This window comes from Halyomorpha halys, unplaced genomic scaffold, assembly GCF_000696795.3.
Source record: "Halyomorpha halys isolate HHAL.00 unplaced genomic scaffold, Hhal_1.1 Scaffold293.1, whole genome shotgun sequence".
Taxonomy (NCBI): Eukaryota; Metazoa; Arthropoda; class Insecta; order Hemiptera; family Pentatomidae; genus Halyomorpha; species Halyomorpha halys.
The window spans coordinates 786,503-806,408 of record NW_027115239.1 but is presented as its reverse complement, the minus strand read 5'-3'; the positions used below and the strand labels follow the sequence as shown (position 1 = coordinate 806,408).

General features: G+C 33.3%; 1 long non-coding RNA gene across 2 annotated transcripts in view; it reads right to left on the bottom strand.

The window, feature by feature from the left end:
* Positions 1-19,906, bottom strand: part of LOC106680846 (uncharacterized) — a 166,547-nt gene that overhangs the window by 62,073 nt on the left and 84,568 nt on the right. The window contains exon 1 of one of the 2 annotated variants that reach the window (XR_001343148.3): positions 16,067-16,189. The exons of the other annotated variant lie outside the window; for it this stretch is intronic. This is a non-coding gene — a long non-coding RNA (uncharacterized lncRNA). Of the gene's footprint in view, positions 1-16,066; positions 16,190-19,906 lie in introns of those variants that run through there. 2 annotated transcript variants of the gene reach the window in all.

Genomic DNA, 19,906 nt, shown 5'->3' with positions numbered 1-19,906 from the left:
ATTGGATAGTGTTTGAATTATTTATTAAATAATTAATTTATTTAGGTCAAAATATGATATCCAAACAAAATTCGATTCGTACCATGTTTCGTATAGATCACTCAAAGTTTGTTTTCAAACTCTTTATCATCTGGGCTGATTTAACCTTCTTTTTTAGTTTAAAGAGAAACGGATTAGAAGTTTATCAATATCAGACCCGTTATTTACGTAATAAATGTTTGTAGGACATTTTTCTCAATATCCCTCGTTAAATGTTGAAAATATGTTTCAAAAACTTTAATTAATTCGCTAGATTTTTTTTTAACTTCATGTCTTTATCCATACATGTTAATTGAGATAACAATTATTATAATATAAATTAATAATTTAATTATTAGACGAAGAGATCCTTCATCCAGCTCCTCTCCTTTGCTAGATTTAACAAATAGTTGAATAGCTACATTTATAACAAAAAAATAGCTGTATATCGATGTTTGGATTTAGCTTGTTTAATCTACAATAAGAATTATTATAAATCTAATTTTGAATTTATTGTTCGCTATCCTTTATTGTCTAAAACTGTTCTATTTTAAATTGAAGTTATAATCTAATTTAGAATATTTTCAATGAAAAAACATTATAGATAAAGGAATAAATAAAATAATTGTTAGATTTTATTTTAAGCTGTATCCAGAGATCTCATGTACCGAGCTTGGACAGGCTTATCACAGCTATCCTACCTCACAAGACCCCAATCCTGGAAAAGCAAGTGGTTGAGGATTTGGACGCTGTTGGGGCTAATCCCTTAAGTGGGCCATGGGATGGAGGCCGGCCGGGGCCCAGGCAATTCAACTAGCAACTTATCGAGGTATAATTAATTCTAAAGATTATTGCCAACCATCCCCGTCTAATAGAATGAGCCTAACTCCTTGTTAATCTCATTATAAACCAGGCCACACTAACGGCCTCCGTCGCATTGCTTCTTCTCAGATCCAGGAATCTTTAAATAAATACTCTTCTGATAAGGATAACTGTAAGAAAAAAAGGTAGTAAAGAATTTTCAAATGAAAAAAAAATTCTCAGTGTTTATTAGTGTAGCATTAGCAATATTCACCATTGAAGAATGCTTATTATTAGGAAGCATGGGGGTGGCATACCCTACTTTACTTCAAATGGAAAGTAAAGTTAAAAAATGTGCGCCATTTTAATATACACTGAAACACAAGGAAACCAGTGATTTGGTCCTACCTACTGCCCTACTCATCTGCCACTCCTCCGGAGTTCATCGTGAAGCCTCTTTTTGGTCTCATTTCATGATGGCTTTCCCTCTCCATTCTACTTCTTCCTCCATGTTGGGAAGTAACCCTTTATCTTGTTTTTACTTTTTGTTTAACCTGTACATCAAATTATACATTATCTTTATAGCCTAGATTTTATTCGAGTCGTTCAAGCCATAATTATTTCGCTTTCTATCTCCGAAAAAGATACAAAAGACCGAGAGCATTAGGAAACTCAATTCGACAGCTTCTGGAATTAGAAACTGGGTTGTAATTATTCTGGGATATGACTTCAATAATTAACCAATAAAAGATGACTGAGAAAATAAAAAGTTTTTTTTTAATATCTTTATTGAAATTTACAATTGCATATTATATAATACATTCAGCAAATTTGATCTTAGTTAAAATGGAGAGTTACAGGCGTGTTGAGAAACTACCCATTAGTAGCACCCTAAGGACATTTTATATTAGTAGGTCTCGGGGTCATCTTCTTTTCAAGTGCCTCGGAGGATAGTCAGAAATGGAAGAGATTACAAGGTTAGAAACTATGGGTTTTGATTGATTAGGAAGTTTATAATGGAAGGAGTGATATCGGGTTCGGGCTAGATCAGTTACATAGGGAACATTAAGGTCATTAATTATGATTTTATTTGTGAAAAAGTAAGGAGTATTGAGGATTCTGGATTGTAAGGATTGGATACGAGGGGAATTCTAAGGTTCAGTGGAGCCCCAAAGCTCAATTCCGTATGTCCAGATTGGCCTTATTGTGGTTCTGTAGATCAGTCTTTTGTAAAGAGTTGGAAGTTTAGAGTGCTGTAATAGTCGAATTCGAGGTGCAGTTTTTTCAGTCTTTCAAACTTTTCAGTCTTGTGTGAGGAAACCAGGTAAATCGTTTGTCCAGATGTAGTCCAAGGTAGCGTTCGACAGGAAATGAAAAGTTAGGTAAAAAAACAAAAACCTGTGGCAGACCATTTCTTACTTGAAAATCCTGGAAAGATTAAGATTCGCTAGAAAATGCCAATTTTTTGATTGAGGATGAATAAAATCAATGACGAAATAAGAGTTGTTCTTAACAGTCTAGATGGCCGGTAAAGTCAGAACAAGATACTATAAAAAATTGGTGTTTTCTATTGATTCATAGTCTTTTTTTACAGTGCTCTTCAGTAGGAAGAACAGTGCTTCCGAAGAGTTTAATGAGCTAGGATTTGATCTTCTCTGTTTCTTTTGACGGTTAATCGTGAAATTGACATCCTTAGAATAGTAGAAACCATGTTTTTTTTTTTTCTGTCAGAAGTTTTTGGATCCATATACGACCTGAATTTCCTCATCTCGAATGCCTACCGGTCATTCCGTACCTTTTTTGAGTATTGAATTGAAAACTGATCAAATCTTTGTTTATTGTTGTGAATGACTTGATTTGTGAAAAAGTAAGGAGCATTAAGGATTTTGGACTGTAAAGATTGGATTTGGGAGAAATTCGATGGTTTAGTGGAGACCCAAAACTCAACAGTATGTTCAGATAGGCATTAAAATTAGAATCAGTCCAAACTGGAAGTTTTCTAGTAAAATTTGTAATAGTCGGAATCAACGAATAGTTTCCTGTGTTTTCAGTCTTATATGAGGATTCCATATGAACCGTTTGTCCAGATGTAGTCCTAAGTAACAGGGACGTGACGACCATGCGGGTTGGGGCGTAAGTCCCAGTGCGCTCGGTTTGGAACGTTGTGGGTTCGATTCCCACCTGGTGCAGTTAAACATTCATTTTTCGGCGGTCACGAAGAATGAATCTTGACACTCCCACCTTGGTTAGTTCGCGGCGGCAACTCCGGTAGCCGTCAGAGGTTGGCAAAAAGGACCACTAGACCCACTTGCCGGACTTGTTCCCCCCACCAAATATCAGTACCCGTACCAGTACCAGACCTAAGTAACGGATCTGTTCGACAGGAATAAGTGAGTTATTATTAAAAGATTCTGTGGGGCAGGAGGTAATAGGGGACGGCAAAGGGTAAATGTGATTTGGTGGCTTTTATTGGAATTTATTTTAATCCTCTAGTTTTGCCACCATTCTTCAAGGGTAGCGAAGCGAGTTTGGATGGTTTAGAATGCAATGAAAGAGTCGTTATTCGCTGATAAAAAACATTTGTCATCGGCATACGTGGTGAGGATGGTGTGGGATGTCAGCTGTATGATTAAAGCTAAAGCAATTATCAAAGTAATACAAAGCGTAATGAGTAAATATTCTTACCAAAGATTCATGGATTAAATAACACATTAACACTAGAGAAAAACCTAGAAAAAAAATAATCAAAGTGTAAGAGCAAACAAAAATTAAAACCATTCAACATTTGTTTTCCGAATTCTTGTTTGAATCAGACAATACAATTAGACAAGGTATTTGATAAACAGCGCAATATAAAATGAAAATCAATAGAAGAGGGAAATAAGCTTAATAAAACGTTTAGTGCATGCTGTATCCTCACCATTCCATGAATCACTAATTAAAACGTTACTCGGGATTATTTACGGGCATTCTCAACAGATTGTTAGCCTCAGTAATAAATCCTTTTAATTGATTTTGTATTAAATACTTGTTCAATTATGTTAAATACATTTAAGAATATCATGATTTTTAATGAAAGTAATTCCTTTTCTTTTTAATTTTTAAATAATACTTTATTTTCAAATTTTGATTAGAGAAATCTATTATGACTTTTAAAAATTCCGTTTTCTAACACTCATTGCTAGATCCAAACATACCTACCAAGGTTGGTCATAAAATAGTAAAATGTGTTTTTTCTTTATATATACACATGTATTTTTTAATACATAAATGTATTTTTAATGCATCCATGCATTTTTCTAATATATCTACACGGTCTGTTCATTAAGTGTCAAAATTATTTTTTTCCTGACTAAAAAATGGTGCACAGACAGGTTCCATAGACAGAAAGAAGTAGAGTGGGATATTCACTAACAGACTGTATTAGCTACAGTTGTCTCTATGATGCCGGAGTGAGTTGACCATAAGCAACGTGAATGCATGTCAGCAACCACCGAAAACTCGAAAATGCAGTGCCATTGACAACAGTAGCATTAATGAGTGAAATCAAAAAAGAAAACAAAAAAAGAAATCAGGCTTCAGAGACTTTTGATACAATTCGAAAGAAAAAACTAATATGTCACGTGCAATGGTTTTCATCTGGTATGAAAGGTTTATAGATGGCCGGGACGATGCCTTCAACAAGCCGTGAGCTTCTTAAACACATTCTGTCGTCTTACTGTTCAATGCCGATTGAAGGATCGAGTCTGCGATTTGGTTCTTAATCATGATAATGCGTTCTCTTCTACGTCCCACGCCACCACTTCATGTTTTAGCCAAATTCAACGTGGTTACACTGCCGCAGCCACCCTACTGCCCGACCTAGATCCCAGCAACTATTTTTTTTCCTTTTTGTTTTCCCGAATTTGAATTGAACTCGTCAGTGGTCCAGGAAGATTAAGCGAGGTGCCTTTAAAAGTCTTCCGCTGGAGCTCTAGAGCTCTATGGGAGTCTATTCATGCCGGAGGGTATCATATAGAAGATTTTTAGTTCACTGCAAGGGCGTACCCAAGGAGGAGCAAGTCATAGTCAATCAGGTTGAGGCATTTCAGCACGATAAGGTGAATGAAACCAATTTGCAAAGAAAATTATATATAATTATAGAAGTGGTTTATTACTTATTACAATTATTTTCTGGAAAAAAAATTAATTTTTATTAATTTAATATTTTTTTCACTTCTATGGAGGAGGAGCAGCTGCATCTTCTGCCCCCCTTTGGGTACGCATGGAACCATGGTTCACTGTATAATTATGTTCAGTAAATGTTGTATTTATGAGAACAGTCTTGAAAGTTTATGAACAGACTATTTATATAAGGGCAACATAAGGCATTAAAACTGGTAACATAGGGGGATATTGCCACGAATATTCTGTTCGTTACATATAAAATGCAGTTCTGGAGATACACCCTTAAAAGATGGACCGAGGGTGGGACGTCCTTCCAACTTTTACGACAATTTTACTCCATTTAAAGGCAACATTGGAGCAAAATCAACTCAATCAACTACAGGTATAGCTGAGAGGTTGAATATATCACAATCAACCTCTACCTGAAGAAATTAGGGAAAGTCAGCAAGTTAGGAGTATGGCTACCTCACAATATCTGTGAACGAAATAAAGATGAGCCCGTGTCAATCCCCACAAGTTGTCCGCTCTCATAGAAAATTGAGCCTCTTTTACAACAGGATTGTAACAGGGTTACCTATGACAATATCGTCCGAGAAAGACAGTGGCTTGATGAGGATCGACGATCCCTACCAGATCCGAAAGCAAACATCCATGGCAAACTAATTTTATTGTGCGTATGGTGGAATTGTCAAGGAATAATTCACCACGAGTTGTTGAAGTCAAATGTAACGATTGCTTTGGACAGATGTGTTCTTGCAAGAATTCAAGATAAACTCCTTGAAAAGCATCCTTCACTCATCGATCGCAAAAACTTCTTTTACACAATGCGCGACCTCATACAGCAAGGGTGACTCAAGAAAAAATTCTTGGGCTTAGATGGTCTATTTTACCATCTTACTCCCCGGAGCTTGCTCCAACAGACTACCACTTTTTCTGTTCCTTGCAAAACTTTTTTAATGAAAAAACTTCAATTCAGCAGAAAAAGTCAGGCAGGCTGTCGAAAACTTCTTCCAAACCAACTACATTTTATAAGGAAGGGATTGATAAACGTCCAGGAAGATGGGAAAAGGTTATAGATAACAATAGAAAATACATAATAAATTAATATAATTTTGTTATTTAATGAGAGCAAAATAAACGTCTAATGAAAAAGCAGAAATTACTTATGACTCGACCTATTAAAATAATTCAGTCATTTTAAAGACTCACTCGTGCCCTGGCTGTCTCGGACCTATCAAGGCAGTCTTTAAGTAGTCATGTTAGGCATTAATAAAAATTCTCCTTCTCGTCGTGGTATTTTCAGGCTAGAGGTACGTTTTGTACACATATTTTTTACTCGACAAAGGAAATTTCCATATTGTGTAAGTTTCAATTTTATATTAACAAGATCTCTCATATTATGGCATTACTATTTTTTTACCATTATTACTTGAATTAAAATGTAAAATTCTCAGTTAAATCCTTTTAAACTAAAGTTCATAAGAGCTAATAATAATATAATGATTGAAGAAGTTTGTCGGGGGGTGCGGTCAGCAAAGAAAAACATAAATAAACAAAACCATATGTATTTATTTTATGCCGACGTTTCGACCTGAGTTTCAGGTCTTCACCAGGGGTTATGGCGTAGAAGGTAGGCCTGCAAGTGATAATAATATTGTAATTCATGTAAAATCTAAAACAAGCCAAATACCGTTATTCTCAACCGATATGATTATTATTATTTACTATTCATGCTGTTGATTATTATTATATCATTATTTTCAACAGATAGATGTTCAAAAACTTTATATTTTGCGTGATATGTTTCAATCAGCAAGCATAAAAATGTACGCATGATAATAAAACAACCGTACGGTATTTTGTGTCAATATTAATTAACAAGAAATTGCCAACGGACTGGATCCTCTGGAAAATCAATACAATGTAATACATTATGTTAATTAATATGTGCATTGCTGGTATGGTTTCTCTTCTTGTAAGTCCAATAAATAATGTTTCGATGATAAATTAGATATATTTAGAAAAGTAATTCCGGGCAATTGCCCAGTTGCATCGAGAGCTATAGATAAATCCAATCATAGGAGGGGCCATCTCATTACATTGCTAATTATTGCCATGGTAATAACGGCCCTTATTGGATGGAATCTATTGATTAATCAACGCTGATAGGTTTGTCGTCAGCCAATCTAGTCTGGGTGCTTTTATTGTATTTTATCTATATTTAAAATTTAGTAATCATCAATAACAATAAACAAATTTTAATTTCTCTATTATTTAAAAAAGTGTTTAGTGATCACCGTGTAATATTTTATTTCATATATAAGGTGGAATAATTTAAATGGGTCATAAAAAATTTGGTTTAACTGATAAAGAAGGCATTTCGTGAAAAAAATGATTAATTGAAAAAGTTAACTGCATCAAATCATCCAGACTTTAACTGGAGTCACAGTGTCATATCCACTTTTGTAACTATATATATATATATAATTACTAACATCATTGATATCCATATATTTTATGTAGGTCTGTCAAGAAGCAGGAGCCATGATGGAATAAAAATTCAGTGCAATTTAAAACAAAAAGAGGTAACGAACATTATTTATGAAGAGGCACTAAAATGAATTACAAATAAAAATTCTGGGATTAAGTGCTGAATTTAATTTTTTCGTGCTTACTATATTGAAAAATAATAATAATAAAATCTGAAGTACAGAAAACATGTAAATTACTGTTATACAGTTTAGCAACAAGTAATACCATTAATTGAATAGTTGAATAATTTGCGAAAATAGGGGCTTGTTCGCCGCCCCCTCCACTTCCTATTTATATTTAAATTAAATCACAGATCCCTTTCAAATCGTTTTTGTGCTACTCTTTATAAACTATTAATTACACATAACAGAATTTATAATATTTTTAAAAAAATGTTATTACATTAATTGAAGAAATTTAAGTGCGCTAAAGTAGAATGGAAAAATTCATAATTATAGAACAGATTGACTGGTTAAATATGATCCACAGTTCACTTCATGCACCCCAATGATCTCTAGAATGTGATTTTAGATGAGCAAGTGTGTGTTATTTGAATTAAGTTTGGTATTAGAAAAACCGGTCATTTTTAATATATCTGATCCGCTAAGAAAACGTTACCGGTTAATTTTATACGAAAAATACCACTTAACAGCTATCTTTGTTGGGAAATGATTTCCAGTAATGAGGAGGTAGGGGAGAGAGAGATAAGGGAGCTGTGAAAATGATAAAGTTGATTTCTGTGAGCGAGGGTTCTGATCCGATTGGTTCATTTCGAAAGGGCTTTGGTATGAAATGTAAGTTTTAACGCTTACTCCATGAAAAGTTTTGGAAATTTTTTAAAATTTGAACATTTGAAAGTTTGAACACTCCATTAAAAGTTGTTGGTTAACAACGTTTCGTTGATATTAACGGTTTTTACTCTCACTATGTGATACATTATAAGTAATTAAATTCATAAGTTTAGGATAAAAAATATGGTAATAATAATATGAAATATCATATTAAGTGCAATGTATCAACTTCGTTTACCTGTAAAGCTCTAAGTTTAGGTTATATATTCTTCATACATATAAAACTTTTCCATACTATTCTTCATCCAAGACATGAAGTGATATTCGCTAGTATGTCAAAGGAAAATAAAATTGTAAAGGATCCCATGACAGTCTAACTTTTAGTGTAATTGATTAGACCCAGACACACAACCATCAGATTTAAAAATTTCCAACCAGCACGAAATGCCATGTTATGGTGAATCTTGGTGGTGAAGGATGTGGGACGATGAACAGCTAAGTGGATTATCTGGCTACTCAAGTTCTTGAAGGGTAGCTATCTTACAATGGAGTTAGTATCTTAGCATTGACATGGATTGTTACAAGTAAATAATATGATAAAAAAAGTAAATATTTAGTTTTTTATTTATGCTTTCATAATTTATGAGTTTTCTATCAAAAGTTAATGTAAACATTTCTGAAAATTATCGTTTTTTTTCTTTTTCGAAATTCTGAACTAAAACGTCATTCACTTAGTTTTAAAAATCTAAATTTTCTGCTGTCTAATAGCTGCTAATCATCACTGTTTTCCATAAAAAATGTTTTTTTTTTGTTTAGATGTTTTTAATGATAATTTCTAAATTACTTCCAATAGTAGATATACTTTTGATAGAACTGAAAGGAAAAAAGTAACACCACATAAAAAGAATCTTGTGTTTATGAAACATAAGTAAAAGTATGATTCCAAAAAATAATTGAATAGAAAGACAATCATGTGATCATGTGTGTAAAGAAAGTTTGAGAGGGACACGTAATGTATGGATGGAGTAAAATGGATCGTGGAACTCTACGTAAGAGCCCAAAAGAGAAAAAACTTAGTTATTTCACCCCATTTTTTGATGACTTTAATGAAAACTATGTACAAGCACTAGACAAAATTAATGTCTCTGCCAAGTATAGGCACGTTCTAAAAGTTTTAAACATTTTTTTTCATTCGGAGCTCTATGTTGTTACTAGAAGACTACCTACAATATTAGAAAACCAAAGAGAAAATCATTTAAAGTACAGAAAATTTACTAAAATATTAGATCTAATACATAATATTTACATTCAATATTTCCCGAAGTACAGTTTTTAAAAAACTATATAAAATGTACTGAAAATTCTCCAGTAAGTAAATTTATTTTGGGAAATCTATATCTCAGGATCCATAAGACGTAAATCTTTACATCTTATGCTTCTTTACATCTTAAATCTTTACATCTGGCAGACATCTGTCTGCCAGCACTGAAAATAAAGCTAGTTCAACGTACTATGAAGTAAGTATAGTAGTAGAAAGTATAACGTTCGTCTTCGTAGGGATTGTAGTTTCTATGATATTTGCAAATGAATAAGAATTATGTTTATGAAATTTAGCCCGAACAACAAGAAATAGATTTTTTTGCAAATATCTTGAAAACAGCTACTACGAAGAGATATGTATATCTAGTGACTTCTTTATGGTGCGTTAGATTAGCTTTAATTTGAATTCAGACTGACATCTGTACATCTTATGGCTCTTGAGATATCTTTTCATGAATAAAACATTTTGTAAATTTTGTCAAATGTGATAAAAACTACCACTCCTACGAATATAAACGTTATAACCTACTTTACATTCCATTCACCAACAGGCTTTAATATAAGTGCTAATAGACATATGTACCTCGGGAGCTATGGAATGCAAATAGCAAATAGCAAATAGCTCCATGAGGGCTCGTATTTTAGCAGATTTACTCTACGTTAAAAGATATCATATTAGGTTTTCTAGTGTTATGGTAGTTTTAAGGATATGAAACTCCGAAAAAAATCAATTTTTTTTTTTAAAATAGTCACCATTTTATATTTCCTTTGACTATACTTGGCAAACTTATCAATTTTAACTAGCAAATATACTTAGTTTTCATTGGAATATTAAAAAATTTAAGGTGAAATAACTGTTTTGTTTTTTCCATCGGGCTCTTGTACTTCATGTTGGATGCATAGACTCGTAAGATTAAAGATTAAATCTCAAGTTAAGATTCTACAGAAAGAATAAAGCAAAGAAATTCGGTTTTAGTTATAACACCATACTTGCAGTGGGGCATGAACATAATGGGAAAAATATCTCTAGCGCCCTGAGATTTTTAGATTTTTGTTTGCACTGGGTTCAGAGTTCCAAAAGCTGAATGTAAATATTGTATATAGTTGTGAATGGTGTTAGTTGAATGAAGATATTATGTTTGTAATCATGTATTTCCTCCTCTTTCCTTTAGTTTATTTCACATAATATAAAGGAATATTTAGAACGCCAATACTTATTGCTCTGATTATTGCTGTAGTTTTTCCTACCCCCATAAGGATTTTAAGCTATGAATTAAAACTCGATGAAGTTTGATTGGTAAAGAATGATGGTAAATGCATGAAGCAAAAAATACCTAAAATAATTTCATTTAATTAATTGGTTTCCGAAACCTGAACGAAATAAGATAAAATTAATTTTCATGTCGGTTCTATCATCCTATGGAACTGTGGTCAATGAATGAAATAGCGATGATTATGAAGTTCATTTGGCAAGGAAAGATGAAATCCATTGTGCCAAATGGTTAAATATAGTGTCATTGGTAACATGCACTACAAGGGCGCCTAGAGGTCGGCCAATTGGGAAGGAGATGAAGCCATAAAACTTTCAAAAAAACAAAAGCTAAAATTTAAAATAATAACATTATCAAAATTTTATTGATTAGGATCCATTATGCCATTAACCACTACGCTCCTCTCAAAACCTCTACCTTCTAATATACCTCTGCTCCTTGGATCACCAAAAATCGGGACCTAATGAAAAGAAGAGATGTGGCCAGAGAATTTTTCATCGAGAAAATGACAGGGAGTGTTTGGTTTAGGACGTTGTGGGCTCGATTTCGACCGAGACATTCGATCTTTATTTTAGGGCAGCTCCTAGAAATGAATCTTGACATTCCATTTTAAGCCTTCAATAGAAGGCTTGAGACAATAAAAAAAAAGGTTTTGTTTCATTTGAATTCCTGCAGACAATTCCTCCTCTAAGTTCCTCCTAAATTAAACCAAGTCTTTCATAACACGTTTCATTCATATTTCTCTATCCCAAGCTCACAATTTTGTTATCAAAGTGGAGGAACCTCAAAAAACACTCTGTCGTAAACCCGTAAGTGGGAATATGTAGCTCACTTGTAAGACAATAAGCTAGTAACTCCAAGGACCCGGGTTCGAACCCGGCTGTAGCAGATAATTATTATCTGTTTCATAGTAGCGGTTCAGTCAGCCCTGTGGGTTCGGGACCTCATAAAGTCATAAACTCGACGCAGCCTCATAAAGTGTGTACCCTGAATTGGGTAAAGATCTGGCGGTCGGGCGTGATTCTGATCAAATCACCTCCTTGCACAACCATTGGTCCAGTAAAAGTACTTCCTGTCAAAGTACTACAGCCCTGACCCTTCATGAGTTGTAGCGCTATAAATTTGATTTGATTGTAAATTCCTAATCTATCAATTACTATCCTGTTTTTCCTTATGAACTAAACTTTTAGTTTACCAAACCTATTTACACTGTGTTGCCTTTATCATTTCTCAGAACTCCCTTCATTCAGAGAATTTTTATTTTCTGCATACAGCTTCTAATGACCTGCTTTTCCATAAACTAAAATTTAGAACTCAAGTTTACATTAGGTCTTATTCCAGTAAAACATAGTATACTTTGCCTAACTGTCATTCTTCCAATTCTTCTACATATATATAATTTTTCCTTCAGCTTTGAAATAGGCTGTAATAAAAGTTTCTTTTCCATCTAACGTTTCAGACTTTGATCCTATTTCTATCCTTTAAATCTTTCCAAACTTTTTGATTAGACCGTTACTAACCTTCCTCTTTCCTTTTAGATAAAGCTCTTCTAATTCCTCCCAAGATATTCAATCTTCTTTTAATCCACAGAAAATCACTATCTCAATGTTTGCTTTTCTAAAGGTTTAGATTCTGTTGATCATGAAATTCTCCAATCCAAATTCCTCAACTTGTCCTTTGATTACATTTAAATAGTTTCAGTCGTTCTTATCCCACAGTGGTCATCTCTGGTAAACTTCTTTCATCTTCTCTTTTCCTCTTGCCTGGTGTTGCTCAGGGTTCCACGCTATCCCAACCCTTTTTTTCCATTACATCAATGATTGACCCTATTATGATAGCATCTTTATACCGATGACCTAAAAATGTACCTCTGTCTATTCTGCCGATATCATCGAGGCATCTTATAACCTACAGGTTAAGATCAATAAAATATATCACTTGGTCAAAAGAAACCAATTGCAGTTGAACGGACTAAAGCTATTCTTATCATCTCAAATCCCTTCTTACATTTCCTTCCTTATTCTTTATTTTTCCATAATTACACAACTATTTCATTTCATGATTCAGTTAAAAACCTTGGAGTCATCTTCAACTCCTATCCAATCATGTATCTTAAATGATTTACAAAATCATTATTATTCTCAAAGAGTTCCATAGATTCCACCAATCTATCAATAAAAATGGATTTATTGATTTCATCAAAATTGTATTTGTATTTGTTGATTATTATTTACTTAATTCATCATATAAGATTATTCATATTTTATATCCAATGTTAATGACTAAGTAAAGTCATAGAACTTTTTGCAATATTTTCATAATAAATATTACCTATGTATTATTAGCGCATTAAAGGTAAACTTTATTTCTTTTAAATATTCAAATAAAGAATAAATAATTGACTTCTATGAAAAAAAGTAATAAATAACCGATCATTATATCATTAAAGACTTTTGAAGATGTCACAATGATAAATCAGAATAATTAATGGCTCTAAAACTTTTACAAAAATAAGGACAAGCTGTTTAACTGAGCAGCTAACTTCCCTGGACGAGTTTCTTATACAACAATATCCATGACTTCCTAACTTATTCAAGGGCTTTGACAAAGTCCGCCTCCCTCTCAAGCGATAAATTATTAACAAAGCATCTATCTTGGCTTAGAAATTGGTACTATTGTATACCCTCATCATTGTAACAAATGATCTTAATAATTTAAACTTTGTGTACGAGATTTCCCAGTTGTAATAAATTATATCTTTTAAATATCATTCGTAGTGTTAACAAAACAAATATTTTAAATAAATGAGATATTAGGGAAAAATATAACTTGTTAAATTCAGTTGTTTTATTGCTGACATTCACTTACTAATTTATTAAAATTAAAGATGTTTTCATACTTTGTACCTAGTTTACTAATATCAGATACTAAATAAACATTCCCATTTTTTTTTTTGTACCTAGTTGAGGCATAGAACTGAGCTACTTTCGATTTCATGATTCTGGTAAATTTTACGTTAATTGAAACAGGTCGTTCAATGTGTCAACTGAAAAACCCTTTTTTTTCTTTTTAATTTGACCTGAATTATACGAAAATAATACTAGTTTTATAATTAAATTTGCCACTGTTCGACTTTTTACACTTTCATTTGAAAACGTATGGAAAAACAACTGGAAAAAAACACAGTTTAAACTAGTGAAAACATGTCTTCTTATCGTTTTACGTCGAACATTCCCCACAAAAACCTTCTATTTTGTAACTTTAAAGACCTGTCTAATGAGCTATCAAATAAAAATTTAGACAACGTTAAAGTTAAGTGCGTGGAATTTGAACACATTCGTACCTATTTACAATATTAACATACTACCTTGGAAACTTCAAACCTAATTCCCCTCAATTGTCGACGGTAATGCAGTTCAGGAGATCCCAGTACTTTTTTTCCCAACCGCATCGCTGGCATTGAAAGCCCATGGGACTTTGTCTGGACACTAGAGCCACAGACCCTCAGGAGTTTATTGGCCTACCGAAATTGTGGCAATATATTTACAAAAGGGATCAAGGGTTCTGCCATTATCACATTGTGCTTGAGGATTAAGATTGTGAGTAAGGTTCTGATGGAAGCTTGGTAATTTGAATTTTATATGGAACAAGAAGTTACGCAGTGTAATTATAATGTTAAGGACAAGGATACAAACAAGCCAGAGCTCAATCCATGAATCACTGTGGAACTACAACCTTATGCTAATGCTTTATCGGTACTAACTTGAGGAATCTGCTGATAAATTCTCTCTCTCTCTTTCTCTTCAAGTAGTGGGAGTTGCTTAAATGTGACAGTCATGAGGCTGACCACACACAATCCTCTACAGCACCAGATCTCAATGGCTACTTATCACATCACTTAGTTTACATAAGGAAGCAGCTAGTAAGAATACAACATAATAATTCTGTTCCATAATTCGTCTGACTTATTTTTAATAACAATACAGTCTCAATCACCCTTACATTGGATATGAGGAGGCCTAATTCATACACATGGTACCAGGTCTTGTTTGACCATTGTATAATTAACATAAATAATTAAGACTCAAAGGATTATATACGTTTGGTGTAGGGCCGTTCTTAGCTCAGGTGGTTGAGGCGCAGGTCTTAGCAACCTGAGAACTGCGGGCCGGTTCTAATCCGTCTGTGGGTGAACTTTTTTCATTTTGTGACGGTCGCGCGAAATAAAATACTTTCCCCCCCACTATCGTTAAAATAGGTTGGTCACCTCTAGATAATCCCCCTCCCCGTACGGCAGAAATGACCAGGAATAGGGTCATAGGAAAAAGAAGGTACGTTTGATGCTCGAAAATTTAATTGTCCTCAATTCAGGTCCGGTTTTCCAATAAGGTTTAAATTTAGTCTTTTTGATTGCCAATTGAAAGATTTAATGTCTTTTTTAGTAATCTATATAATTGATCGTAGCGTCGGTAAGTTCTTGTGTTTTAAGTTTGGCATGTGAGGTTTCATTCATTCGGAATGAGCTACGTAAATTTCATCCTGCAGCTAAAAAAAAAATTTTTTTTAATATTTATAATCTCAAAGTAAATCCGGTTACTTTTTTTAAATATATCACTTTTATGTCACTTAGTGATCACTTTTGTTGTTTTTAAATAAAAATGTTCAGTATGTGTCGCAGTCCCGTTGTGTTAGCTAAAACAAAGTTGTTCTAGACTTTAATTGATTCAGCTTTAAATAAAGCTGAATACAATCTAGAGAAGTTCTTTATTATTCCTTGGGATCCAACTCTATTGAGGAAAGGACTGTCTATCAAGCGCCACCCTGTTCTAATTTAGGAAGCAGCTGTTCAATTTAAATCGGATCCGCTCTCGAGCAAGGCTTGGGAATCGAATGCTCTTTAACTCTCTGAGAAAGCTTTGGACAATTCAGGAATCTAACTTGAACAATTTCAGAATTTAGTGACTATCCTTATATTGGCGATTTCTTAACTCGAATTGATTTTATAATTCATAATGATTCCGAATTCAGTTAATAATATGTTTATAAAAATTCTTTTATGTATATTTTTTTGTTGGTAATTACTTGTTCCGAATATAATCGAAGCCTATGTTTAAATCGATGTTTATTATTCGATCTCATAATTTCTTAGATGAGCCCTAAACTTACCGGAGACTAGGAAACGATGTATCCTACTTCCAGACGTCCCCGACTCCCTGCCTGCCTCAGAAAACGCCAAGAAGTAGACGGAGTACGTTACGCCCATGTCGCCGGCACAGAACACAACATCCTACTGACCAGGTCTGGTGGGGCAGTCTATTTGGTTTGTTGCCCGAGAAACTTATCAGCTTTCTAGGGATCCCGTCAAAGCTGGCCCCTTAAAAACGTCCTGGACCATGTCCAACATTTTGGGCAACAGTTGTAAACCGGAGGAGCTTTTATTATCTTCTATTTCGGGCTGGCAAAATATTTATAGGATACTAGCTCCATTGTAGAGGGGAGTATGTAAACAAGCCCCTCAAGTATAAATATACAAGTTTCTGTTACAGTAATGTGTATGTATTTATTTTCTGCACTTTTCTGAAGACCTGTGTCTGGTGCTGTTACGAAGCAACTGTTACAAATAACTTCTGTTGCAAAAGTGAAACATAGGTTATTATAGTATAGAAGCCCGATGTATAAAATTCAGCCCATAATAACATACATACATTTGGAAATAATTTTAAAAATTTGTTTCTACCACATTTAAGTCGGAAACAAATTTCTAGTGGTTCTAAAATTTTTACTAATTACCTAATTAATTTATTACAATTACGAATTCTGTAATTGTTTTGCCTGTAACTGGTAAACGGTTACAGTATTAGAGATTAAACAGTATTAAATTCTGTGTCGAATGAGAACCATATTGATTCGGTTAATTAGTTTGCCGTTAGCTATTTATTTAAATTGTTTAAATAAATTAAATTGTATCCAATTTAAGTCTCAAAACACTGTTTATTTCTGAAAAGTCCAACGTTTCGACCAATTCGACCATCCTCAAGCATAATCTATCAAATAACAGTTTTTATTATACACTCATTTTTTAACACACAATATTATCATTAATAAAATAGCATTTTAACAAATAACATTAACATCAATAATTTAAAAACTTTTGGCAGGTTACTCTGCCCAGTTATCACATTAAACATTAGAGAATCATATTAATTTATTAACAAGGTTTCATTAACTTATATCTAATTACTTATTTTTTCACTTTTTTTTTTGTCTTTTTCGGCCAAGACTCCCATTGGAGTCCTATACTGCCTATCCATGGTTGGGGATCAAAGTTCTTCATTTTGTGGGACCACCACTCAATGAAAAAAGTCAACGCCCCAGGCCGGATTCGAACCGGCACCGCCAATAGACATCAAATTAGTAAGACTGTCTTAACCACTGAGCTATGGGCGGCCCCTTTTCACTCTTCACATTAATATTACAACTTCTAATTACAAATCAATTTAACCTACTTATCTCAACGATATTCTTAGCCTTCTTCACACTCAGGCTAGACATATTAATTATTTAATGTCGAAATGAGGACCTGATAGCTGGGCGGGCTGGGGCGAGGGTCCCAGAGCACTTGCCTCAAAAGGTTGTGTTTTATTTTATCTCAAAAGGTTGTGATAATTTTAAAATAAGAATGGTGCCAAAACTGGAGGATTAAAATAAATTCCTCCAAATCCCATTTACCCTTCGTCGTAAACCTTCGTCTTGCCCTACAGTATCTTTTAATAATATCCCACTTATTCCTGTTGAACAGATCCGTTACTTAAGACTAAATCTGGACAAACGACTGACATGGAATCCTCATACAATACTGAAAAGATAGCAAACTGCTCGTTGATTCCGACTATTACAACATTTACTATACAAACGGTCCAAACTTCCAATCCATGACAAAAGATCAGTCTTTACATGACTGTTATAAGGCCTATCTGGACATACGGAGTTGAGCTATGGGGCTCCACTAAACCATCGAATTCCTCTCGAATCCCATCCTTACAGTCCAAAATCCTTCGTAAAATCCTTAATGCTCCATACTAAAATTAAAATTTGGACGAAACTGAAGTATAATATTATATATGTATTCAAACGAAACGGAAACACATTTTTTTAAAACTGTTACAGAATAGCTTTTGATTTGTATATTATTTTTGATATAGAATATAAAATTATTTTGATTCAATAACGAATTAGAAATTTTCATTTGAATCGGTCCTTCTTTCCGTCAATCATTAAGTTGACAAAGATAGTACTTACTGACGTATCTTAAGCCTGTATTAAACTACCATCATTTTTCTTTTAATTTTACTGTATTTTCTGCATTTCAATATTTAATTTACACATTATCCTCTCATATCTGTTTTTTTTTATATATATATATTTGCCTAATTTTTTTCTTTATACAATAACATTTATTAATTTATAAATAATGTTTTTTTCTTATTATATAACTATCCATCTTTTATAATTTATATTTATATATTTTATATTCATCTGATACTTCTAACTTTTACTTACTTTTATTATTTTATAATTAATATTTTTATTAAATAAATTTACAACACTTTTGTACCTCTATTGAATTTCTCCTATTATTTTTTGTTTGTTGGCTCTGTAGGCCTTGTAGATTTTTTAGTGCTCAAGCCAGCCTTCTCCACGCCTGCCTATCTTGGGCTTCTGCTTTCCAGTTAGCATGCAGCTCTTTGTTGATTCTGTCTATCATCTGTATTTTTACCTCCCATATGGTCTATAGCCAACTATACTAGCATTCATTGCTGTGTAGAGTAGTCCTGATGTGATGGATTGCTTCGAGCCACATGTCGAGTCCATCTTAACCTGCTTGCCTTCGTATATGAAATATTAACTGATCAGCAAGTTCACTGTTAGTTCTCATCCTCCATGTGTTAAGGCTCTCATCTCAGATCGCTCCTGTAATTGTAGGGAGGGCTTTCCTTATGCATAACAATGTAACTGAAAATACGTTAAATTCATTTAGTTATTAAATGTTCTATTGGTTGTTCATAATGCCTGGATTAAAAATATAAACAACCACTGTTCAACAAATTCATCAATGATGCACATATCAAATTTATTTCAATGATGTTTTAGGCTGTAAGCTATCTTCAGATGTATCTATTATGTTTCAAATGAAGTTATTAATCATTAATGTTGTAATTTTAACCGCACATATCGACATAAAATTACAAGAGTTACGTTTAATTAAAATATAATTCTGTGTAGGACTCATGTAGAGACTGCCTGGATTAGCATGTTGAAACATGAAAGGGCCATATGGAAAACTTGCGGCTTTCAACACAGAGCATCTGCCCCTCCAGCTTCACACTCTTTTGATCTTTTCTCCTACTTCATTATATTTAGTAGGCACTTATTGTAACCATAAAAGTGCTTCAGAAATGCGTAGGCTGAGATTTCTAAAGTTGAGTTCTCATTAAATTTAACTCTTATCAGTCGCTAGGTATTTATACATAATTCTCACTAGGTTATAGCTGGTTCTAGAAAATATGCAAAACAAATACAGTATTGGTAGAATAACTTTTATGTTAGAAATTATCTGTTTTACTTATATATGGATTTCAAAAAATTATTTAGAAATGGGAGTGATAAGTTACTGGAGATGTCAATTGCTTTGTTTTGGATACTTGATAAGCAGTAAAACCGATTTTCTCGACAAAAATAATACCTGCTAAGCGCCTTGAAAAATCCCCGCCAATTTTCACAGAGCTCATAGAGAATCATAAAATGTATATTTGTTCCTTCAGTTTCGGCCAAATTTTAAAATAAATTTCAGTATTATTTATGTACTGTCATACTACCTCTGGCGTGATAGTTGATAGTATAGGGTGTTTTTTAAAGCCCGATAGAACTTGAAATTGTAAAAAATAACACAAAAAATTAAATTGTAATCAAAATTTTTTTTTTATTCGAAAGATCAATACGTGACAT